The 27,219-nt window shown below is 28.8% G+C and overlaps 1 long non-coding RNA gene across 1 annotated transcript in view; it reads left to right on the forward strand.

Annotated features, from left to right (window-relative positions):
• Positions 1-8,893, forward strand: part of LOC128668735 (uncharacterized) — a 50,069-nt gene extending 41,176 nt beyond the window's left edge. The window contains exons 2-3 of the long non-coding RNA XR_008404395.1: positions 8,550-8,664; positions 8,766-8,893. This is a non-coding gene — a long non-coding RNA (uncharacterized LOC128668735). The remainder of the gene's footprint in view (positions 1-8,549; positions 8,665-8,765) is intronic.
• The last annotated feature ends 18,326 nt before the right edge of the window (positions 8,894-27,219 follow it).

Below are 27,219 nucleotides of genomic sequence, written 5' to 3' on the forward strand. Positions count from 1 at the left end.
TATGCGTGGCTGCACCATCTTGTCCAACCTTCCAAGGTCATCTAAGAGTTGTCGAGTAAACTGAGTGCAAAAAGATAAAAAAAAGGAAAACGAGTCCCTGGCTTGGTCATCTTGGTGCCTGAGGATAAATTAAAGATTAAGATGATAATGATAATGAAATAAAGAGGAGTGTGGGGATTTGTGGACCCGAGGGCAAACAAAGAAAACTGGCCACTAATGATCGAGTAGCTTGTGATAAAAATTAAACATAATGGGCAATGGTAATGGGTGACGTCAAGCTAGGGTTAACTCAGGTAACAGGTAACAGGCAATGGGTAACGACTAACAAACTACTATGTGTACTATGTATACTACGTTATTTTCAATTTACTAAACCACGACTTTACAAGAGATCAACAAACTTTCGTTGTATTAAAGAGTCAAGCCAGGAAAATGTTTATGGTTTTATGGTAATTGACTTAAGAATCGATTAAGGCTCGGCTAAGTAGATGTTTTTCGATGGAAGATTGATCGGATTTTTTTTTACGGTTACTAATTTTTGTAAAAGTCGGTATTCTAGTAATTACTCATTTTTGGAAAAATTAGTAGTTTTGATATTTACTAATTTTTTGTAAAATTAGTACTTTTATTTTAATACTGATTTTTTTAAAGATTAGTGCCTTTGCCAATTGTTTATTTTCAGAAAAATCCGTATTTTTATGTTCTATTAATTATTAGAAGGATTATAATACTTTTTAAAAACTGTTTCTTCGAAATATTAGTATTTTTTGGTACTTGTTAATTTTCAATAAAACTAGTACTTTTTTCTACTTACTAAATTTTCGGATAATTAGAGTTTTGCTAACTAGCAATTTCTGGAAAAATTAGTATTTTTGCTAAATACTAATTTTCGTAAAAATTAGGATTTTTGCTAAATACCAATTTTTGTAAAAATTAGTATTTTTGCCATACGATTTTCTGAAAAATAAGTATTTTTCATATTAACTAATTTTTCGAAAAATTAGCATTTTTTCTAATTTCTGGGAAAAGTAGTATTTTTGCTGGATTAATTTTCGGAAAATTAGTATTTTTATATTTTCTAATTTTCTAGGAAATTAGTGTTTTTGCTGACTACAAATTTTCAGAAATATCAGTATTTGTTGCTAGACCAATTTTCCGAGAAATTAGTATTTTTCATACTTACTAATTTCCTGAGGAATTATTATTTTTGTTAATTACCAATTTTCGGAAAAAATCAGTATTTTTCATACTTACTAACTTTCCGAGAAATTATTTTTTTTCTGAATACTAGTTGTCGCAAAAAATGGTATTTTTGCTACACCAATTTTTAGAAAAATTAGTATTTTTCATATTCACCCATTTTCCGAGAATGAAGTATTTTTCATACAAACTGATATTTTAAGGAACTAGTATTTTGCATACTTACTAATTTTCCTAAATACCTGAATTTTTTGCCAATTACTAATTTTCGAGAATTAGTATTTTTTGCTAAACTAATTTTCAGAAAAATTTATATTTTTCATACTGATCTTCAGAAAAATTAGTATTATCGCTAACTACCATTTTGTGGAAATATTAGTATGTGTGTTGGTCCATTTTTTAGAAAAATTAGTATTTTTCATACGTAATAATTTTCCGACAAATTAGTATCTTTGCCAATTACCATTTTCCGGAAAAATTAGTATTTTTTATACTTACTCATTGTTCGAAAAATTGGTATTTTCTATACATACTAATTCCCCAAGGAATTAGTATTTTCCATACTTACTAATTTCCCGAGAAATTTGCATTTTTATTAATTCGCGGGAAATTAGTATTTTTGGCTAAACAATTTTCAGAAAAATTAGTACTTTTTAGACTTACTAATTTTCCGATTATTTAGCATATTTTTTAACTACCAATTTTCGTAAAAATTAGTATTTTTACTGATCAATTTTTTGGAAAATTAGTACTTTTCAAACTCCTCAATTTTTCGATAAATTAGTATTGGTATGTACTTACCAATTTTCAGAAAAATTAGTATTTATTCTAATAACTAATTTTTCCAATAATTACTATTTCTTTTAATTATCAATTTCGGAAAAATTACGACTTATCAAAATTACTTTTTCTTAAAACTTAATATTTTTTTTCAATTTTGTTCGACTCCTCCTACAAATATCCATATATCAAACAATAATCAATAGATCCACCTAAAACATCCATTTATTCATTCAAATCATAGATAAATCTACCCACGAATCACTAAATTGAATAAAAAAATGCCCAAGTCGTTATCCTAATATCTAAGTCGATCATTATAATATTTCCCTTGATCTACTTTTACTCAACCAAACAAAATGTTTTCCTACTTGCTCAGCATAACGGCTGTCCGGTTATTGATATCACGATTTTCGTATTCTAGGTTACCATAATCTCAACTCACCCACCGATCACACAGGTCTAATAGCATAACTTGCTCAGTCTTCACTTAACATAAAACCCGTCCCAGTCCCAATCCAATCCCAGTACCAGTCCCAGCCCCAGTCCTAGTCCTAGTCCCAACCTTTACTCTTCAGTCCTCAGTCCCTAGTCTCCAGTTCTGTCCTCAGTCTCCAGCCTCAATCACGATCACGATCTTATTTCCTATTCAATACTTCTCTACACACTTTACACTGTAGTGTAGCCTCAGTCCTCGGACTAGAGACGAGACCCAAGTCCAGAGCCAAAGAGCAACGCGTTGTCGGCAAAGATGATCAGAGAGCTCCAGCAGAATAAAGCTGGTTAGAGAAAATCCACTTGGTTTAGTCTTTATTTTTAAAACCTAACATTGTTATTATTATTATCATTGTTATTATTAGTATTATGGTCTTCCATTTCATCTCATTGCCTCTTTTGTCTTCTTCTACTTCTTCTTTGTTGACTTCTGCTTCACAATAACAACAACAACGACTGGAAACGTGTCCCACGGTCCATTACATCGCGTTAGCCAATCACGTACACATTGAACCTCTTGTTTATCCTCATCCTCATCTTCAGCAGTCTAGTGGAAGCTGTAATGGAGAGCTGCGCCTAGTGATTAGTTGTCAACATGGACGCCAATTTTTTTAACAATCTCGGAGAATTCGATGCGTGAATCTAGCATCGAAATGAGGATTTATTTTATAGCGGGAATTTTAAAATTCATAACTTCTAAGAAAATTGAGATTAAGGCTCGTTGTTCGGCTCAAATTAAAGGAGGAGGTTCGAGGAACAATTTTTATTCATGTTTGATCAAGTTTCTATCGAAAGTCTTTGAGATATCGATTTATATAGATCCATATAAATAGAAGATTTTTGAAAAATTTTAGAATCTGGTACTTTAAAAATTCATAGCTTCTAAAAAAAGTGAGATTGAGGCTCGTTGTTGGGCTCAAATTGAAGGTTAAGGTTCAAGGAACAACTTTTGTTATTTGGTTGATAGAGTTCCAATCAATAGTTTCCGAGATATCGATCTATATAGATCCATATAAATAGAAGATTTTTGAAAAATTTTAGAATCTGGTACTTTAAAAATTCATAGCTTCTAGAAAAAGTGAGATTGAGGCTCGTTGTTGGGCTCAAATTGAAGGTTAAGGTTCAAGGAACAACTTTTGTTTTTGGTTAATAGAGTTCCGATCAATAGTTTCCGAGATATCGATCTATATAGATCCATATAAATAGAGGATTTTTGGAAAATTCAATTTTTGGTCTGGAACTTTAAAAATTCATAGCTTCTAGAAAAAGTACGATTAAGGCTCGTTGTTGGGCTCAAATTGAAGGTTAAGGTTCAAGGAACAACTTTTGTTTTTGGTTAATAGAGTTCCGGTCAATAGTTCCCGAGATATCGATCTATATAGATCCATATAAATAGAGGATTTTTGGAAAATTCAATTTTTGGTCTGGAACTTTAAAAATTCATATCTTCTAGAAAAAGTAAGATTAAGGCTCGTTGTTGGGCTCAAATTGAAGGTTAAGGTTCAAGGAACAACTTTTGTTTTTGGTTAATAGAGTTCCGATCAATAGTTTCCGAGATATTGATCTAAATAGATCCATATAAATAGAGAATTTTTGGAAAATTCAATTTTTGAATCTGGAACTTTAAAAATTAATAGCTTCTAGAAAAATTGAGATTAAGACTCGTTTTCGGGCTCAAATTAAAGATGAAGGTTCAAGGAACATTTTTTGTCTGTGTTTCATCGAGATTCGATTGATAGTTTTCGAGATATCGATCTTTATAGATTTATATAGACAGAGAACGATTTTTGGGAAATTTAATTTTTGAATCTGGAATTTTAAAAATTCATAGCTTCTAGAAAAATTACGATAAAGTCTCGTTCTTGGTCTCATTTTGAAGCTCAGACCATCTTCTACAATTTTTGTTTCTGTTTAATAGAGTTTCAATTAATAATTCCCGAGATATCGTTCTATATAAACAGAGATCGATTTTTTGAGAATTCAATTTTTGAATCTGGAACTTTGAAAATTCATAACTTCTAGAAAAATTGAGATAAAGTCTCGTTCTTGGTCTTATTTTCAACCTTAGACTATCTACTACAACTTTTGTTTGTAGTTAATAAGGTTCCGATCAACAGTTTCCAAGATATCGCTCCTAGAACTCGAATACTATCGAAAATCGTGCAAAACGCATCATTATGAAATTTTCCCACAGCTGACTAAGCAACAAGTTCAATAATAATAAACAAGCTGCACATAACATCAGCCGACCCTGACGCAATATTAAAGAGACTTGAACTTGGGCCGAGGTCACAATAAACCGTTTTTATTAAAACTCCTTTTCAATCCCCTTGCCAGCAAAATAAAGGGTCTTAAACTTAACTGTGATTTTAAAACGCCATTACCCAATACAACCTCAGCAACGCCGTTACAGCATATGTGGAACTTGTTAGAGAGAACAAAGGTACCTAACCTAAGGCAATGTCTCCAGAGTCTGCAGAGCGTGTCGTCGTCGTTCCCGTTCGCGGAAACTTTAAACTCTTCCTCTTACTTTTGCTTCTGCTTTTGCTTCTGCTTCTGATTTTTACTTCTCCTGGTTATGCCTTCTGCCTTTTGCCTTCTGTCTTATGCTCACTGCCAGATTCTAATACAAGAGATCATGGACCGGTTGTACTGAGTAGATATTTCCTTTACAACTCCCCCTACTCGGACATGAACTTGATTCCAATTCTCAGCTCAACAACTCAAACTTGTTTACAATCATTTCCTCATTCCGATTACAACTCGCCGTTTTATCTTAATCCAGTTATTGTCGGTCTTTATTTCGTGGTGGGACAGTTGATAGTTATATTGGAACTCAGTCTGGACCTTGACTGACCTTGTAATATTTTTACGTCGATTAATTTAAATTCAAATTTTTAAATTCTGATTCTGCGACTTCCTCTAGATGTTTCGATATCTCGGAAACTATTGATCGGAACTCTATTAACCAAAAACAAAAGTTGTTCCTTGAACCTTAACCTTCAATTTGAGCCCAACAACGAGCCTTAATATTACTTTTTCTAGAAGATATGAATTTTTAAAGTTCCAGACCAAAAATTGAATTTTCCAAAAATCCTCTATTTATATGGATCTATTTAGATCGATATCTCGGAAACTATTGATCGGAACTCTATTAACCAAAAACAAAAGTTGTTCCTTGAACCTTAACCTTCAATTTGAGCCCAACAACGAGCCTTAATATTACTTTTTCTAGAAGATATGAATTTTTAAAGTTCCAGACCAAAAATTGAATTTTCCAAAAATCCTCTATTTATATGGATCTATTTAGATCGATATCTCGGAAACTATTGATCGGAACTCTATTAACCAAAAACAAAAGTTGTTCCTTGAACCTTAACCTTCAATTTGAGCCCAACAACGAGCCTCAATCTTACTTTTTCTAGAAGATATGAATTTTTAAAGTTTCAGACCAAAAATTGAATTTTCCAAAAATCCTCTATTTATATGGATCTATATAGATCGATATCTCGGAAACTATTGATCGGAACTCTATCAACCAAATAACAAAAGTTGTTCCTTGAACTTTCACCTTTAATTTAAGCCTAACAACGAGCCTTAATCTCAATTTTCTTAGAAGTTATGAATTTTCAAATTTTTCATTACAGATTCAAAAAATGCATTTCCCAAAAAATGTCTCCATCTATATGAATTTATAAAGATCGATATATCGAAAGCTATTGATCGAATTTGGAAATAACATCAACAAAGATTGTTCCTTAAACCTTCTCCTTTAATTTGAACCCGATAACGAGTCTTAATCTCAATTTTTTTAGAAGTTATGAATTTTTTAAATTCTCACTTTCAGGTTCAAAAATTGAAGTCTCCAAAAATCTACCTCTATATATGAATCTATATAGTTCGATATCTCGGAAACTATCAATTAAATCTTGATCAAACATTAATGAAAATTGTAGAAAAAAATCTAAGCTAACAGTTCAGCCAATGAAATTTGAATCGATTCCAAAACCATCTACAAGATTGATATTTTGTTAATCGTCTTAAAGATGCATCGTCAATTTTCGTTTATACGTCATTAAAATTCGTTATCTTGAAAAACAGATCGACAGTATAATTGATTTAAATCTGAATAAATACGATCCAGGATAATATTGACGCAAATTACCAACGAGATTTAATTTTATCGTACACGAAAACATCTGAATTATTTTTAACAAACCATAAATATTATTGTTCTTTTATTGATAAAAATGAGCATAAGATTTTTCGGAAATTTCAAGTTTTATTGGAATATAAAACTTTAAAAATTAATAACTTCTTGAAAAATTGAGATTAAGGCTCGTTCTTGGTCTCATTTTAAAGCTCAGATCTTAAGGATCATTTTTGGTTCAAATTTAAAGAAGTTTCGATCTATAGTTTCCTAGATAGTCAAAAAATACTGACCATATTCTTAACTCACATTAGTACAGCATCTTTATCTTTTCGTAACATAAAAAAACATTGAATTTATTTTTAACAAAAGATAAATATTTCTGTTTTTTTTTTTTTTTTTGATAACAATGGGTATAAATATTGAATTTTTTTCAATGATCGATACATTGGAATTATCTGCAAACTTCAAACACCACTTATACACTCAAGTAAGTAATTAAATTTTATTATTATAATAGATAAAAAATAATAGGAATTTTTGTAAATTTCTACTCATATATAAATCGATATATCGGAAACTATTCATCGAAAGTTGATCAAATAACAATGAATATATTTACTTGAAGTTTTTTCTTTCATTTGAGCCCAATAGTGAGCCTTAATCTTAATTTTTTTCAAAGTTATAAATTTTTAGTTCCAGATTCAAAAATTGAATTTCCCAAAAATTCCCTTCCGTCTATATGAATCAATATCTATCGATATCTCGGAAACTATCAATCGAAACTCAATCAAACATTAATTAAAAATTATTCCTTAAACCTCCTCCTTCAATTTGAGCCCAAGAACGAGCCTTAATCTCAATTTTCCTAGAAGTTATGAATTTTCAAAGTTTTCATTATAGATTCAAAATATGCATTTCCCAAAAATTGATCTCTGTCTATATGAACTTTTATAAATCGATATCTCGAAAACTATCGATCGGAACTTGATCAAACATAAACAAACATTGTTCCTTGAACCTTAACCTTTAATTTGAGCCCAAGAACGAGCCTTAATCTCAATTTTCCTAGAGGTTATGAATTTTCAAAGTTCCAGATTCAAAAATCGCATTTCCCAAAAACTGTCTCCGTCCATATGAACCTACAAAGATCAATATCTCGAAAAGTATTGATCGAAACTTGATTAAACAAAAACAAAAATTGTTCCTTGAACCTCCCCCTTCAATTTGAGCCCAAGAACGAGCCTTAATCTCAATTTTCCTAGAAGTTATGAATTTTTAAAATTTTCATTATAGATTCAAAAAATGCATTTCCCAAAAATTGATCTCTGTCTATATGAACTTATATAGGTCGATATCTCGAAAACTATCGATCGGACCTTTAACAAACATTAACCAAAATTGATCCTTGACACTTCGCCTTTCAAATGAGCCCTACGACGAGCCTTACTTTCAATTTTCTTAGAAGTTATGAAATTTTTAAGTTCTAGATTCGAAAATTGAATTTTCCAAAAGTTTCTTTCTGTTTATATGAATCGATATCTATCAATATCTAGAAAACTATCAGTGGAAACTCAATCAAACATTAATGAAAATTTTTCCTTAAACCTCTACCTTTAATCAGAATCCAATCCCGTTCCTTAATCTCAATTTTTTTAGAAGTTACAAATTTTTTAAGTTTTATCTAAAAATCAAATTTGAAATTTTTCAAAAATCTATCTTTATATATGAATCTATATTGATCGATATCTGAAAAACTATTGATCGAAACTTGATCAAACATAAATGAAAATTGATCCCTGAACCCTAACCTCTAGTTTGAGCCCTATCCTACCCCTCAATCTCAATAACTTCTGTAGTTATTAATTTTAATGAATAACAAAAATTAATTCTACTAAATATTTAATCTCAACTTCAATTTCAGTCAGAAATTAATTTCTGAAAATCATCGAATCATGTTCAAATTATTCTTGGTAATATTATTAATCGCACTTCTGGCCATTGGTTTAGATGCCAGTTGCAGTAACCTGAGTGAACCCGTAAGTATAAAGATAAATAATTATTCTAAATAGAAATAATTAATTATCTATTCTCTCATGTGAAGTTTTTGAATAATTTATGACTGTATTTTTTTTTGTAGTGTGGTAAATATGGAGGAGGAAAAGTGTGTTGCAGAGGCTTTGTATGTGTCGATGACAGAAATTGTGATTTCTCTGGATAAAAATAAATGAATTTGTAGTTGAAAAGCTTATTTTATAAATTAATTATGATATTCCAGTAATACTTTAATTAATTGAAAATAAAACTTGACGTTAACCCTATAAAATATGTGTAATTTTTATTTTGAAATTTTCCTAGTAATTATAGACGTAAATCATAATATTTTATTTTGAAATTTAATTAAACTGAAGATTCATAACTTTTAGAAAAATTGAGATTAAAGCTCGTCGTAGGGTTCATTTGAATGGCGAAGGGTCAAGGATCAATTTTGGTTCATGATTGATCAAGGTCCGATCGATAGTTTTTGAGATATCGATCTATATAAGTTCATATAGACAAAGACATTTTTTTGGAAATGCATTTTTTAAAACCGGAGGTCGGAAAAATTCATAACTTCTAGGAAAATTGAGATTAAGGCTCGTTCTTGGGCTCAAATTAAAGGAGGAGGTTCAAGGAACAATTTTTGTTTATGTTTGATCAAGTTTCGATTGATAGTTCTTGAGATATCGATTTATATAGATCCATAAAAAGAGAGCGTTTTGGAAAATTCAATTTTTGAATCTATAATGAAAATTTAAAAAATTCATAACTTCTAGGAAAATTGAGATTAAGGCTCGTTCTTGGGCTCAAATTAAAGGAGGAGGTTCAAGGAACAATTTTCGTTCATGTTTGATCAAGTTCCGATTGATAGTTTTCGAGATATCGATCTATAAAAGTTCATATAGACAGAGCCAATTTTTGGGAAATGCATATTTTGAATCTATAATGAAAACTTTGAAAATTCATAACTTCTAGGAAAATTAAGATTAAGGCTCGTTCTTGGGCTCAAATTAAAGGTTAAGGTTCAAGGAACAATGTTTGTTTATGTTCGATCAAGTTCCGATCGATAGTTTTCGAGATGTCGATCTATATAAGTTCATATAGACAGAGATCAATTTTTTGGAAATGCATTTTTTGAATCTATAATGAAAATTTTAAAAATTCATAACTTCTAGGAAAATTGAGATTAAGGCTCGTTCTTGGGCTCAAATTAAAGGAGGTGGTTCAAGGAACAATTTTTGTTTATGTTTGATCAAGTTTCGATCAATAATTTCCGAGATATCGATTTATAGAGATAGAGGAAGATTTTTATGAAATTCCAAGTTTTATTGAATTGAATCTTCAAAAATTCATAACGTCTAGAAAAATTGCAATTAAGGCTCGTTGTTGGTCTCATTTTTGAGCTGTAGGCTTAAGGAACATTTTTAATCCTTGTTTGATCAAGATTCAATTGATAGTTTTCGAGTTATCCATCGATATAAACGAACATGTTAATAAAATTTGGTATTTTGGCATTTACTTATCAGTAACCCATTGATATATTAATATAATTAAATCAAAGCTGAATAAATAAGCTTTAAAACAATACTAATCATCCTCTCAACTTACATAAGTTCAGCTTGTTTTGATCGTTATATAAACAAAAACATTAAAATTATTTTTAGCAAATGATAAATATTTTTGTTTTCTTATTTTATGAAATTTTATCTATATCAAGCGATATCTCAAAACCTATTAGTCGAAACTCAATGAAGTACAAATGAAATTTGAAGAGGAAGGTCTGAGCTTCAAAATGAGACCGAGAACGAACCCGAATCTGAATTAGTTCAAAAGTTATAAAATTCCAAATTATGATTGCCAATAAACTTTTCGTTTTATCCAAATCCTCAAGGACAAACTCATTTTTAAATCCTATCCAATCGTGTCATTGCGCCAGATAATCACTCCTGACTCCGCTAATAACAATGATTATTTACAAATTACTCAAGTATCCACGGTGGTTGGGCGCAGATTTCTCTCATCTTCTCGATTGTTATATTTTTTAAACCTACTCTTACTTCTAATCCATTTTAGTAAATTCATGTTTAATCTGTCCCTTAACGAGAAAAACTGACTGAGCTACAAAACTATTTCTTCATATTTTCAGTAGTTTTCAAAATTTTAATTATTGACAGTAACATTTTTCTAAATTTTTGAAAAATAAATATTTTCAATTTTAAATCTTTTTGACTTCTTAATTTATAATTAAAAATCAAATTAAGGCTCTATTAAAGAGGAAATTTTCCGCTCTACAAAAAAGGTCTCTTATCATTTTCTCCTAAATTTTATATTTTCAAAGTTATGGCCGATTTTCCAAAGTACTAATTTCGAAAATTAGAAATTTTAATCCCAAATCTACGGAAAAGTTCACTAAATTTTAAACTAGTCTACAAAAATAAATGAAATCAATTATATCGATAGGAAATATTCCGCTCTACAAAAAAGGTCTCTTATAATTTTCCCTAAAACTGAATATTTTTCAAGTTACAGCCGATTTTCCAATCTAATAATTTAAAAAATTTAATTTCCCAATTAATCAGTACTTTTTAATTATCTTTTGCACCCATCCTAATTATCAAATCACATACTCTTTTAAAGTAACTGATAGGAAATTTTCCGCTCTACAAAAAAGGTATCTTATAATTTTTCCCTAAAATGCATAGTTTAGGAAATATGAGGCGTCAAAAGTAAAAAAACATTGAATTGAAACAGGCTCAAGTCCTTGACCGACCGTGAACTCAAACTAAGAGCGTGATTCCCCCGTTGATTGGCGTTGGCACGCAACACCATAATTCTCTGATTACAGATATTACTATTACTATTGCCATAGCTATTTTTTTAAAAATAACAATGTCTTTGAAACAAACGGAAATGGAAAATCCAACTAGAGGATCATTATTTTTTATGAGAAACAAAAATAAAAACACAATAATTTACGACGTAACGCTTGAAATTACCTAAGGGCGAGGGACAAAGGAAATTAATCATTGTCTTTTTTTTTCATTAATTTAAAAAAAAAATTTGATCTAATCCAAAGTTAAATTTCTCAAAAATTTCAATGTCTTCGCTTATAAATAAATTAAAATGACTTAAGATTTTTTTTACCTCGGTCATTGGAAAGAAAATTTTGTGGGCTACAAAAAAGGTCTGATTGACTTTTTCTCTGAAATTGATAATTTTCGAATTATGATGGATTTTTGTAAGTGACAATTTCTAGGAAAATCTGAATTTTGAAACTGGAATTTTTAATTGGGTGTAAATTCTCGGAAAATTAGAGAAAATGCTAAAAGTTAGAGTGTTTTGGATAGGAAATTTAGTCAGCTACAAAAAAGGTATTCTATTAATTTTTCCTAAAATTAATATTTTCCAAGTTACAATCACTTTTCCAAACTACTAATTTTTCCAAATCGAAAATCTAAAAATTTCATCCCTGTGTCGTTTTTGATTGATCATATTTTCCAAAATAATCCCAAAAAATCTATAACAAATAAGTGTTTTGGATAGGAAATTTCCCGCCCTACAAAAAATCATTACAAAATTTTTCTCCCTAACCTCAAAATTTTCCTTAATCCACATTTTGAACATTCGGTACCAAAAAGAAAATAAAATTTTCTTATAAACAAATTTTGTCAGTCAAGGACGTGTAAGGTCGTTTCAGTTCATCGACCTCGTGTCTATAAACATAACAAACTGGTCTGATTAAACCCGTATGTCGATCAGAATCGCTTAAGACTCGTCTCTAAGCCACTAATAATAAAACGATAATTCTAGTTGATCGTTCACGCATCACCGATCAAGTACTCGCTTACAACAAGTAAGTACACTCTCGTCCCAACACTTATTACCAACAAAAAACAACAAAAACTAAAGAATCCGGTCTCGCTGAATCCAGTTGACAAAATGGCGTCATGACAGTTCTGTAGTAACGCCATCTAGCGGCTATAATTTCAACCAAAACAATAAATAGAGAATTGGGAGTAGAACTAGAGGTAAAGTTTGAATCGAAGGTGGAGTTTAAGTCAAATTAAAACGGTAGTGGAATTTTTGCGGTAACAATAAAAATTAATATGGAATAAAATGAAAAAACGGTATTGTAATTAAACCTTTATACGGAAGCGTATTACGCTAGAAGGTATGCAGTGTGTACTGTCTTGAGTATTAAGAATAGTTATAAAAAAAAAAAAAAAAAACAATCTGAGGACACTGGTCACGCTTCATGCCAATTTAACTCTGCACGCGCGGGCAATTTCAAACCAACGAGGATTTAAAAACATTTTTTTTTATTTTTTTACTTCCCTATACCCGATGAGAAAAAATTTAATAATAACAACAAATTAGTCACGTATTCTAATGACATATCTTATCGTAACGTTATCTATTATTGTTGTTATTATTAATTTGATTTTTTTTAGTTTTGTTGTCCGGAATCGGGATTTTTTGATTTGAGAAGAGATTGAGGGAAATCTAATGGCTGGAGAGGAAAATTTTGTGGGAGTTTTTTGTAGGTTAGGAAATTTCCTATCCAAAACCCTCATTTATTATTATTATTTTGGAAAATATAATCAATTGAAAACGATAAAGGAATGAAATTTTTCGATTTTTGATTTGGAAAAATTATTAGTTTGGAAAAGTGAACGTAACTTGGAAAATATTCATTTTATGGAAAATTAGTAAGAAACCTTTTTTGTAGAGCAGAAAATTTCCTATCTAAAACACATATTTTTTATTGATTATTTCGGAAAATATGATCGATTAAAGACAACAAAGAAATGAAATATTTCGATTTTTAATTTGGGAAAATTATTAGTTTGGAAAAGTGAACGTAACTTGGAAAATATTCATTTTAGGAAAAATTGATAAGAAACCTTTTCTGTAGAGCGGAAAATTTCCTATCGATATCAAGTTTGAAATTCAATTTTTTACCAAAAGTAATTGAGTAATCGCTCAACGAATTAAATCCGCATACTACAGTAATTAAAATACCGGATTCTAAGTTTGAAAATTAGTTCTAATTAAACTAATTAAAATTAAGACTCGCAATTAGTCTTATATTATAGATCAGACTTTCCGCTACAATTTTCACAGCAATGTTGTCAAATTTCGTATTATAGAACTCGAGATCCTGAATTACAAAAAATAAAAAAAAAAATTTGAACGCCTGAATTGTTTCATATACTTTATTTATATTTTTATAATAATAACAAGGAATAATAAAACAATAAGAATATTAAAGGGGAATAAAAAATACGAGTATTGTATGCCCAAGCGAAACGGATCGAGAATGAAGATAGAAAGAAGAATAATCGGTATGAATTTACCGTGAAAATTTCTACAGCCACTAACTCTTGATCCCTCTTTTTTCATATTCCCTTTTATTTTATTCCTCTCGTTTATTTTTTTTTTTATAACATAGAAAAAAGATATAAATAAATTTATTTCATCTTGTGTTTATTTTTTTGTGTAAATAATCAAGGTGAAATATTTATTTTAATCTTGCAGTGATAAAGAATGAGATTCCTTGGAAAAAAGGATATTTTATTACCATGTTAAAATATTGTTATATTTCTCGTTGGTATCACAAGTTCAATGTCAACATGAGGTTGGATGGTTTAGAAAAATTTTCAAGTTTTTTCATACCATGATTCCTTATGATTTCTTTTAATTAACTACAGAAAATAGAACTATTGAGAAAAATTAACGACGTTTATCGAATTTAAATAGAAAATTTTCTGCTCTACAAAAAAGGTTTCTTAACAATTTTTCCTAAAATTGATAATTTTTAAGTTACGGTCACTTTTCCAAACTACTAATTTTCCCAAATCTAAAATCGAAAAATTTCATTTTTTTGGCGTCTTTAATTGGTTATATTTTCCATAATAATCAATAAAAATATATAACAAATATGGGTTTTGGATAGAAAATTTTCTGCCCTACCAAAAAGGTTTCTTACTTATTTTCTATAAAATGAATATTTTCCAAGTTACGGTAACTTTTCCAAACTACTAATTTTCCCAAATCTAGAATCGAAAAATTTTATTTTTGTGGCGCCTTTAATTGGTTATATTTTCCAAAATAATCAATAAAAATATATAACAAATATAGGTTTTGGATAGGAAATTTCCTGCCCTACCAAAAAGGTTTCTTACTTATTTTCCATAAAATGAATATTTTCCAAGTTACGTTCACTTTTCCAAACTACTAATTTTCCCAAATCTAAAATCGAAAAATTTCATTTTTTTGGCGTCTTTAATTGGTTATATTTTTCAAAATAATCAATAAAAATATATAACAAATATGGGTTTTGGATAGGAAATTTTCTGCCCTACCAAAAAGGTTTCTTACTTATTTTCCATAAAATGAATATTTTCCAAGTTACGGTCACTTTTCCAAACTACTAATTTTCCCAAATCTAAAATCGAAAAATTTTATTTTTTTGGCGCCTTTAATTGGTTATATTTTCCATAATAATCAATAAAAATATATAACAAATATGGGTTTTGGATAGGAAATTTTCTGTTCTACGAAAAAGGTCTAGTATATTTTTTCCCTAAGACTGCTAGTTTCAAAGTTATTTTTCATTTTATCCGAAGAATGTTATAATTACAAAAATAATTATTTTTTCTCTTTTAATATGTAATTACTACAGCAAATAAATTTGCATCATGCGTGTTTATACACTCGAGTACCACCTACAATTGCATACACATTAAGCCAGTATATATTTATAAATATTATTTAAATGCATACTCTCATTCTCATTTTCATTTATAATTATCATGATCGTGACCAGTTTTTTTTTATTTTTTATTTTTATCTCCATAATTTCTCCCCTTCGCACCTCCGTCAAGAGTTTTATTAACTGATAATTAAGTAAATAATAAAAAAAAAATTCTTCACTTTCCAATTTTTTTTTTTTTAGATAAAAAACTACAAAAGAATTTTTTTTTTCTATATTGGGAAAGAAAATTAACAGTAAGGCGGCATAATATAGACAAGAATATTTATTTATGATCTTTTAAGTTCATCGTCCTCGAGGTGATAAAATTCCTTGAGGAAAATATTCTGTTTAGTCTCTAGTCCGATCCGAGTAGATTCTTGTTTCCAGAACTTGAATCACGATACCTCTGATTTATTACTTTCTAAGTTATGTTTCAATAAGGTATTTCTCATCAACTTATTTTTAATGAAATTTGGGAAAAGATTTCTTTGGATTTTTTAATTTTTGTTGGAAGATTCTATAACTGGGTAATAAAAGTGACTGTAGTGAGAAAAGTATTGAGTTTGAGGGAAATTTATAAGACACCTTTTTTGTAGAACGGAAAATTTCTGATCAGAGATGCAAATTTTATAAATTTTCATGAATTAGTTTAGGACTTATGATTAATTAAGTATTCCGTAAATTGGAAATATGAGTTTCTAATTTTCAAAATTAGTACTTAGGAAAATCGGCTGTAACTTGGAAAATATTGATTTAAAGGAAAATTTATAAGAAACCTTTTTTATAGAGCGAGAAATTTTCTATCAGATTGTGCTCTTAAAATATGTCATTTGATAATTAAGATGGGTACCAAAGGTAATTAAATGTGCTGGTTAATTGGGAATTAAAGTTTTGAGAGTTGGAAAAACAATTATTGGAAAATCGGTTATAACTTGGAAAATATCAAATTTGAGAAAAAATTATAAGAGACCTTTTTTGTAAAGCGGAAAATTTCCTATCAGATTGTCTAATTTCATTTATTTTCGTCAATTAGTTTCCAATTCATGACTAGTTAAGTATTCCGTAAATTGGGGATTCGAAATTCTAATTTTCGAAATTAGAACCTTGGGAAATCGGTTATATCTCTATAAATATGAACTTTAGAGGAAAATGATAAGAGACCATTTTTGTAGAGCGGAAAATTTCCTGTCAGAATTATCAATTTTATTGATTTTCGTCTACTAATTTCCAAATTATGACTAGTTAAGTACTCCGTAAATTGGAGATCTGAAATTCTAATCTTCTAAATTAGAACTTTGGAAAATCGTTCATATCTCAATAAATACGAATTTTAGAGGAAAATGATAAGAGACCATATTTGTAGAGCGGAAAATTTCCTATCAGAATTGATTATTTCATTGATTTTTGTCAATTATTTTCCAACTTATGACTAGTTAAGTATTCCGTAAATTGGGGATTCGAAATTCTAATTTTCGAAATTAGAACCTTGGGAAATCGGTTATATCTCTATAAATATGAACTTTAGAGGAAAATGATAAGAGACCATTTTTGTAGAGCGGAAAATTTCCTGTTAGAATTATCAATTTTATTGATTTTCGTCTACTAATTTCCAAATTATGACTAGTTAAGTACTCCGTAAATTGGAGATCTGAAATTCTAATCTTCTAAATTAGAACTTTGGAAAATCGTTCATATCTCAATAAATATGAATTTTAGAGGAAAATGATAAGAGACCATTTTTGTAGAGCGGAAAATTTCCTGTTAGAATTATCAATTTTATTGATTTTCGTCTACTAATTTCCAAATTATGACTAGTTAAGTACTCCGTAAATTGGAGATCTGAAATTCTAATCTTCTAAATTAGAACTTTGGAAAATCGTTCATATCTCAATAAATATGAATTTTAGAGGAAAATGATAAGAGACCATATTTGTAGAGCGGAAAATTTCCTATCAGAATAATTAATTTTGTTCATTTTCGTCAATTATTTTCCAACTTATGACTAGTTAAGTATTCTGTTATTTTGAGGAAAATTTATAACACCTTATGTGTAGAGCAGAAAATTTTTAATCTCCAAAAAAAAATTTCAATACAATATTAAAACCGCAAGGCTAAAAATAACTTGCCCATCAACTAGTTTCTTATTCTGGAATCCAGCGGAAATAATTCATTGGTTGTCTTAGGATTAAAAAAAAAAAAGTAAAACCAGCTCGATGAGCCAACGCACTCGTCTCCCCTTAACTCAGCTCACTTGTAAATTTACATACGCAGATAAAGTACACTAGTAAACCTTAACTGGAGCTCATGATTGCTCCCTTACTTACTTGGTCACTATTTTTTTCCTCTTTTAATCCCTTGGTTCAGCTCCTCCTTATTTTTATTTTTATTTTCCAATTCCTTCTTATTTTATTCGCTCATGAACGTGACCAACGAGCTATGCTGAAGAATCTTGTATCCTCTCGACCGCAAAAGCTGTAGAAAATATTCACTAAGAATTAAAATAAAATTCCTTAACTCTAGCTGGCGCTCAAGCTGATGGTGAAGTTCGAGTTGGAGGTTGAGGTTGAGTCCAAGTTAGAGCTGGAGATGTTAGAGATCCTGGAGATTTAAACTCGTATTGTTTCCAATATCATTGATTAAACTGATTATTATTTTTTATATTTTTTGCGAGCAAGTTCAATGCACGTATTGAGGATGGCGTAACGAGTAATTATTTTTTTATTGACCTCTTTAGATTTTTTGAGCAACGGGTTTTAGTTAATTGTTATAAAAAATACTATAAGATTTATTTTTATTACGGTTGATACAACTCAGGAACCATAACGGCCTTATTTTTTTTTATTCATGTGAGTTTACTTTAACGGATGTTATATTTGAGCTTATGTAATTCAACAAATTTTATTTCATAGGAGGGTTTTGAAAAAGAAATTTTACGCTCTACAAAAAAGGTATCTTATACTTTTTTTTTAGAATCAATATTTTTTGAGTTATCATTTATTTTGTAAAATAGAAAAAATTTTAGTTTATTGTAGGGCCCCAATTAATGGTAATGCCCAATATAATTTGTCATACTTTAATAAGGCCCGTAAGACAAAATGGAAATTGAAGCCCTAGAAAAATAAGACCCAGATTGAAAAATAGGTCCCAAAATTTTACAAGGCCCAAATTAAAAATACAAGTCCCAAAATTAGTTTGTTTGATGTCCAGACAAGCATTCATATGAAATATAATACTCAGCGTTTGAAACAAGACCCAATTTTTTAGCAAGGCCCAAATGGGTCAAAGATAATGAAGCAGTAAACTAAGGCCCTAATTAAATGAAATTAAAAGCAAAATCTTGGCCTTACATAAGCCCTCAAATTCAACATAAGATCCAAATAAAAAATAAGACCCAAAATGTATATGATTTTCAAAATCCATAATAAGGTGTCACAAGTCACAACATAATTTAACATTAATAAGGCCCTTATTCCACAATACAAACTGGTCCTAAAACAAGGCCCGAAGTTAAATAATAAGGACAAAAAATTTTAAGAAGGTCCAAAATGATCAGTAATGATTAGTTTGCACACTAATAGTCCAAATTTATAGCAAGTCCCAAAAACCAGAATGAGGTCCGAATTCGAACTAAGGCCCCAAATATTAAGTTGAAAGTTATCAAGATATTCCTACATCACATCAACAACACACACGACCCACGTTTACCATAAGACCCAACATCGAAATAAGGCCCAAAATATTTTTTTTCAAAATCCAGGAACACAATATTAAAAAGTTACATAACAAGTCCCATTTTCATTATAAGGCCCAAAATGATGTTTTTTAAAATTTGATCATAAATCACTTTTTAAAATAATAATAACAGTAATAACACATGTATATTAATGTTTATACAAACCAGTACTTTTATTTATTCAACTACAATAATTTATTTGTAAGAGTAAAACTCTAGGCAAAAAGTTAAATAAAACAAAAAGACTTAAAAGTGACGTGAGACTATTTAAAAGTGATGAAGAATAACTGTACTTAGAACTTACACTCGTGCTTACTCGTTTTACTCCTATACGATATGTATGTATATATATATATATATATATATATATATATATATATATATATATATATATATATATATAAATATATATATACATATTTGTTGTGCGAGCAAAACAGAAGGTCAGATTACTCAGATCATTTGTAAATGTTTCACACGGTGTCTTGTATTCAATTATAAATCAAAAAAATGATTTCTTTAAAAAAAAAAAAAAAAAAAAAAGTATATTACATATTACATATTTTAATAATTAAATCTCGAGTACGGTATTTTTATTACAAAATTAATTGGATTAATTAAATTATATTTCGTACCATTATTAAGCCGAACAATAGACGTGATAAATTATAAATATATATTTATATATTAATTATTCTTTTAAGAATAATATTGATCGCAAGATTTAAGATTAATTATTATTTTAATAAACAAATGGAGATTTATAAATAAATAATTGCGTGGAAAAATCTCACGCTTGTAAAGAAATGGTTTTTGTTTTTGTTGTTGTTATTTAATGTTGTTTTTATACTGTTATGTCAGAGTTCGAATCACTTAGATAATTATACTATTATACTTTCTGGAAGTAAAACTTTTTTTTCTTTTTTTTAATTAACATAACAGTATCGTTAAGATAAATTACAGGTAGTAATTTTATTATTCAAAAGATTTTTAAACTAAAATAACGTATAACTTTTTTTTGTTTACAAATAACAGTAGTTTAAAAAAAAATTTTTTTTGTTTTCTGTTCTTATCATGTAAATTTGGGCCTTATTGTGCATTTTGGGCCTCGGCGGCTATTTTTGCTCTTATTGCATCTATTCGAATTCGCATGTCAATTTTAAGCCCTTTTTTATTTTGGGCCTTACATACGGATTAGATTTGGAGTGGAAATGGGGCCTTATCAAAGCTTATGGGTCTTATTACAGTTAGTGTTCATCGGAAATGTATTATTACCTTTGGGATTTTGGGATTTAGTTTTTGAGTTGGGTCTGGATATGAAATTAGGGCATTGTAAATTGGGCCTTACTATACCGTTGATTTCTCTGTATGGGCCCAGATCCTCCTTTTTCGATTACCCACTATTATTTTTTACATTCCTTATTTGAAAATAAAAATAATAATTCTGGGCCTTATGTCGTTTATTTAGTATTTATCAACTTTTTGGGCCTTATGTGCTCAAATAGCAGTTTTGTATTTTTAAATACTGTTGTCTAAACATAGGTAAACATTTCGGGTCATATTCTGACTTTTGGGCCTTATGTGAAGTGTTTTAAAATTCTAACTACAGTAATTTTAAATTAGTTTCTAACATTCATTACAGTGTATCATTTTGTATTTTGGGCCTTATGGCTGTGTTTTGGGCCTCATATTCGAATCTTATATTCAGTTTGTTATATTATTAGTTGATTATCAAAAATTATCAACTGGGTCTAATTTTGTATTTTGTGCCTGACAGTGAGTTTTGGGCCTTATCTATTTTGGGCCGTGTTACACTTTTTGGGTCTTGTACTTAAATTTTTATGTTTTTAGCTGCAATAATTTTTAATTTATTAAAAAAATTTCCTTAGAGCCTCATTTTATATTTTTGGGCCTCATGTTGATTTTTGGGCCTTATTTAAAATTTTGGGCCTTATGCTAAAAATTTCAAACAAAATCCTTCTTGCAAGTAATGAACTACTTGATATTGATAATAAAAATCGAGACAGTGATAGCAATAAACCGGAAGCAATAGTAAAGGGGTCAGTGGCGCTAACTGTACTAATTGCATTTCACATCGTCCAATAAGTATTTAATTAATTCCAGTACAAATGGTAGCAACGTAAATTATTTGATAACAAAGTCTACAAGAATTTTCAACCAACAATAAGACAACAACATTAATCGGCTATTGCTGTTGATGTTGGTGATGATGAAGATAAAGATGGCGATGATGGTGCCAAGGTATGGAACCGTTCCAACGAATGACTCAGATGAATTGCCGTATGGTGTGTGTCTTTAAGTCCGATCTATTCTATCATCGGCCATAACACTTAACTCTAACTTCTATGTCCGGAAGTTTTAACTCTCCTAACCTACATTCACCTCGCTATATATTATATATAATATAAATATATCACTTTTTTATATTTGTTTCTATTTTTATTTTTATTTACTGCCGGCAGAAAAATTTTTCAAGTATTAAATTGTTTGATTTATTGGATTAGGCTGACGTTTGTGTTCTTTGTCATTAAACGGATTCCGATGAGAATGCTTTTTTTTTTTTAACTTAAAATCGATCGAGTCAGAAAATTTCCTTTCGGTTATTTCAGAACTGGAATATTTCAAATTTTTCGAATGATGATGAATTTTTAATAATTTATTAATTATTTGATATTTTACGAATAATTAGAAATCTGCAAAAGATAAATAATTCGAATATTATGTTATTCGATTTTTTTAATAATTTAAATTCTGTATCAGTATTCGAATTATTCGAAAAATTAGCGATGATTAGAATTTTCGAATATTTCCGACTACATATTTGTAAAGATTCGAAGTTTTTGTTAGTTTTCAAATAATATGAATTTTCTAAAATATTTGAATTTTCGAATAATTCGAGGTATGTTTCAGTCTCGAATTATCGGAAACATAAATAATTCGAATTTTCGAATAATTTCAACTATTTGTGATTTTTCGAAAAGTGGTATTTTCGAATTATTCAAATGTTCTAATACATAATATTCTTTGTCAGTTTTCGAATAGTTTCAGTTTTTCGAATAATTGGAATATTCTAAATTATTCGAATCTTCTAAATTTTTCGAATTTTCGAATATTCTGTTATTCGAATAATTCAAATTTTCTAATGGTGCAGGTTAATTTCTTCGAATATTCTGTTTTTCGAATACTTCGAAAATTCTAAATTATTCGAATTTTCGAATATTCTGTTATTCGAATTTTCGAATATTCTGTTATTCGAATTTTTGAATATTCTAAGTTATTCGAATATTCTAAATTATTCGAATTTTCGAATAATTTGAATAGCTTCAATTTCTTGAATAATTTGAATATTCTGTTATTCGAATAATTCAAATTTTCTAATGCATAATGTTCTTTTTCAGTTTTCGAACAGTTTCAATTTTTCGAATAATTCGAATATTCTAAGTTGTTCGAATCTTCTGTTTTTCGAATTGTCGAATATTCTGTTATTCGAATAATTCAAATTTTCTAATGCATAATGTTCTTTGTCAGCTTTCGAATAGTTTCATTTTTCGAATATTCTAAGTTTTTCGAATAATTCGAATATTCTAAATTATTCGAATAGTTTCAATTTTTCGAATAATTCGAACAGGTTCATTTTTTCGAATATTCTGAGTTTCCGAATAATTCGAATATTCTGAATTATTCGAATTTTCGAATATTCTGTTATTCGAATTTTTGAATATTCTAAGTTATTCGAATAATTCAAATTTTTTATGCATAATGTTCTTTGTCAGCTTTCGAATATTTTCAATTTTTCGAATAATTCGAATAGGTTCATTTTTTCGAATATTCTAAGTTTTTTCGAATAATTCGAATATTCTAAATTATTCTAATTTTCGAATAATTTGAATAGCTTCAATTCCTTGAATAATTCGAATATTCAGTTATTCGAATAATTCGACTATTCTGTTATTCAAATTTTCGAATAATTTGAATTATAATTTGGTCTCGAATTATTAAATATAATATTAATATTTTGAATTTTCGAATAATTTCAACTATTCGTAATTTATCGAATAATTGAATTTTTTAAATCATTCAAAATTTTCTATTACATAATATCCTTCATCAGTTTTCGAATAGTTAAAAATTTTCGAATAATTCAAATTTTTTTAATTTTCGAATAATTCGAATTTTCTAAATCATTTGAATTTTCGAATAATTCGAATTTTTTAAATTATTTAAATTTTCGAATAATTCGAATTATTTTTCAGTTTACGACATTCAAAAATTCACTAATAATTAGAATTTTCAAATTATAAACCTGACAAATAATTCGATTTTTTCTAAGTATTCGAACATTTTCTAGTAATCGTAATATTTCAAATCGAATATTAATATTCGATCGAATATGAATAATTCACACACTTTTAATTTAAAAAAGAAAATTTATTCATATCAATTTTTCATGAAATCAATAAATCGATTCAATACATCGAATAATACTATACATATATATATATATATACATATACTTGTATATATCTATCTATCTGAAGAAATATGGATGTAGGATTAAAGTAGCGGAGATTGGCAGCTTTATAAATTACAATTCACACTTCCGTATACTCTTGAGTAATTCTATTTGATTGGCGTAAAATCGCACTTAATCATTATTGTGCCTTTTGCTCTTGCCGTCTACACTTTCCGAAGATCTATCCATCCAATTCATACAGATCATAGATCGAAATTTACTGTATTCTCTCTACAGTACTCTAATACTCCAGTACTTTACCAGCAGTACAGAGCACAGATTAAATATGAAATACCTATACCCAATTTAACATTATCGAGAGAGAGTCTGAGCAGACTAAAAGGTCTTATGCCGCCTTAGCCTGTAGCTTCTACTGGTCTCTACTCTCAACAGTGGATTTGATGCTCGATGGGAATAAGTAAGTTAGTAAGTGAGGAATGATAAAATGTTTATATTTAATTTTTCCACCGGGGAACCAAGATACGAGTACCGTACGGTTGTGAATTGAATGGTTTAGCTTTGAAATGAGGTTAGGTACGTGGACGTGGTCTCCTATACCACCGTAACCACCACTGGGTCTTTGTAACGTCAATTGTCTTGTTGTTGTGTATTCCTTCTGTTATGTTGTTATTATTGTCATTGTTGTTGTTATTGTTATCATACATGGGAATAATGTCTTTTATTCACTCTGATTTTGTTTCTTTGCTCAGTTCTCTATCGATACGTGATGTAATTCAACGTAATTCATTTTAATTTTTTAATTGATTCTGATGTAGTTACTAAATTTTTTTTTCGATATCTAGAACTCTAATAATCGATATCTCGAATTTTCTGATCGATAGATCGATTTTTTTTAAGTCGATATCTTGTATCTAAGAATTCAATATCTCACAATTCAACAGTCGATTTCTCGATTTACTTAATCGATATCTCGATATACGAAAATCGATATCTCGAAATCTAACAATCGATATCTCGGATCTTTTTAAATCAATATCTGGTATTTAAATATTCGATATCTCGAACTCTAACAATCGATATCTCGATATACGAAAATCGATATCTCGATTTTTTAATCTCGATATATCGAATTACAATAATCGTTAAATTAAATTTCTTATTGATATCTTGAATTGTTTTTTTATAAATTTTCCGATACTCAACAATCGATATCTCGAATTCCTTGATTGATATCTCGAATTATTTTATCGATATCTCGAATTTCAATATTCGATACATGAAATTTTAAATAAATATTATGGATTCGAAAATTCGATACCTCGAAATCCAACAATCGATATCTCTAATCAATCAATCGATATCTCGATTTTTTCATATCGATATATCGAATTATAATAATAAATATCTAGTCACTTAATCGATATCTTAAATTATGCAGTCGATAACTTGAATCTTTTCTCGATGTATCGAATAAAAATAATCGATATATCAAATTAAACTAAATGATATAATAACCACTCATTAAATTTCTACTCAATCACATCACAATAATTTCTATATCCTCAATTAAAGAACGACTTTTTATCTCAAATTTCTTTCAACAAGACGATAATGATTGATTATAAGAATCGTATAGCAGTCATTACATCGTCTGAAGATTGCGTTTATAGTAGTAATAAAGATGGAAATGCAACAATATTAATATTAATATAAATATTTAAATAGAGAGTATAAATTGGTTCGTGAGCTCAACTCGTGATTTAACTCTCGCGTGCCTTGTTATTGCTAACATTATTATATTATATCTAGGTCTCTTCTTCATACATGCATACATACTTTCACATACTTCCACCCACACAGCCACGCACCCACACACTTGCATACATACTTATATATTTCCACATATATGACTCGCAAGCTGACCCCGACAAAGTATTAACTGTCTTATGATAATCCGCAATATTTATAATTATTAAGTTTTCAATTCTGAGCCCGTGGTTACAAAATTTTCATACATTTAAAGGCAAAATATTCGCCAAAAAACCGGCGAAATTTAAAAATTCTTGTACTTTTAACTTCAAAGTCCCATATGTTTGCAAATTGTCGACTTACGGTCTTGCGTCACAGGACATTTCTTGTAGAAAATTCAATGCCCTACAAAAAGACTCCTTACACGCGAGACTGTAAATCCCATATTTCAAAAGTTACAGCCCTAAAACTAAAGCCCGCGAAATTTTTAAACTTTTAAATTTTAATTATTTCAGTTTTTACTTCAAACTCCCATAACTTTTTTGTTTTAAAACTTACGGTCTTGCGTCTCATGACATTTTTTGTCGAGAATTTAATGCCCTACAAAATTATTCCTTATACGCGAGACCGTATATCCCATATTTTAAAAGTAACAGCCCTAAAACTAAAGCCCGCGAAATTTTTAAACTTTTAAATTTTAATTATTTCAGTTTTTATTTCAAACTCCCATAACTTTTTCGATTTAAAACTTACGGTCTTGCGTCTCATGACATTTTTTGTCGAGAATTGAATGTCCTACAAAATTATTCCTTATACGCGAGACCGTAGATCCCATATTTCAAAAGTTACAGCCCGAAAACTAAAGCCCGCGAAATTTTTAAACTTTTGAATTTCAATTATTTTAAATTTCTCTTTCAAAGTCGCATAATTTTTCAAATTTATCAGCTATCGACCTCTATGTTTGAATGATGATAAAAAAATACAGTAAACGTGAATTTTTTTTTGTAACTTTTCATACTCACAGATGGCAGCAGTGACGTGTTCGTATTATTTTTCTTCCATCTTTGTGTACATTATTTATTATTATTATATTTTTTCATGCACTAAACGAGAACAAAGCAATGAATAGAATATGACGGTAAGTGAATACTTGTATAATTATCTTCTTATTTAATACTTAATTAATTAAAAATTACTCTATTATTAGAATATCATATATTTATGGTTTTTTTTTTTTTAATAATTTACTGTGCTGCTAATTATTTACTTTGTGTTTGAGATCTCAAAGCTGGAAAAATAAATTTTTATAAAATATTATCCTGAAAACAATGCCATGATTTCTGTAAGTAATTAACAAATAATTAAAATTTTAATTTTAAGCAAAAATAATTATCTTAATGAACATTTTTTTACAGAAGCCTTAAAAAATGTGTAATAAGTTAGCTAACTCATCAAATTTATATGGATGATTGGTCCAAGTGTCACTGCCTAGTTATGCATCCCCATAAAAAAATTCACGTAGGGATCTATGGGAATCTATAGAAACCCATGTAGGGAATTAAGAATTTATATAAGAAACTATGGAAATTTATACAGGAAAGTATGAATTTATATGGGAATCCATGTAGAGAACTATGGGTACCTGGATTCCCATACAGGAAACACATGTAAATTGTTTATTTGAGAAACCCTATAAGTCAAGAAAACAAAATTTTTCAGGAAACACAAGAAGATTTTTCTGGAAAAATTTGCCATTGAAAAAGTAAATAAATAATAAAAGAGAATAATGTTAGCTTCTGAAAAATATCCAAACAAGAAAA

The sequence above is a fragment of the Microplitis demolitor genome, chromosome 10 (assembly GCF_026212275.2).
Source record: "Microplitis demolitor isolate Queensland-Clemson2020A chromosome 10, iyMicDemo2.1a, whole genome shotgun sequence".
Classification (NCBI taxonomy): Eukaryota; Metazoa; Arthropoda; class Insecta; order Hymenoptera; family Braconidae; genus Microplitis; species Microplitis demolitor.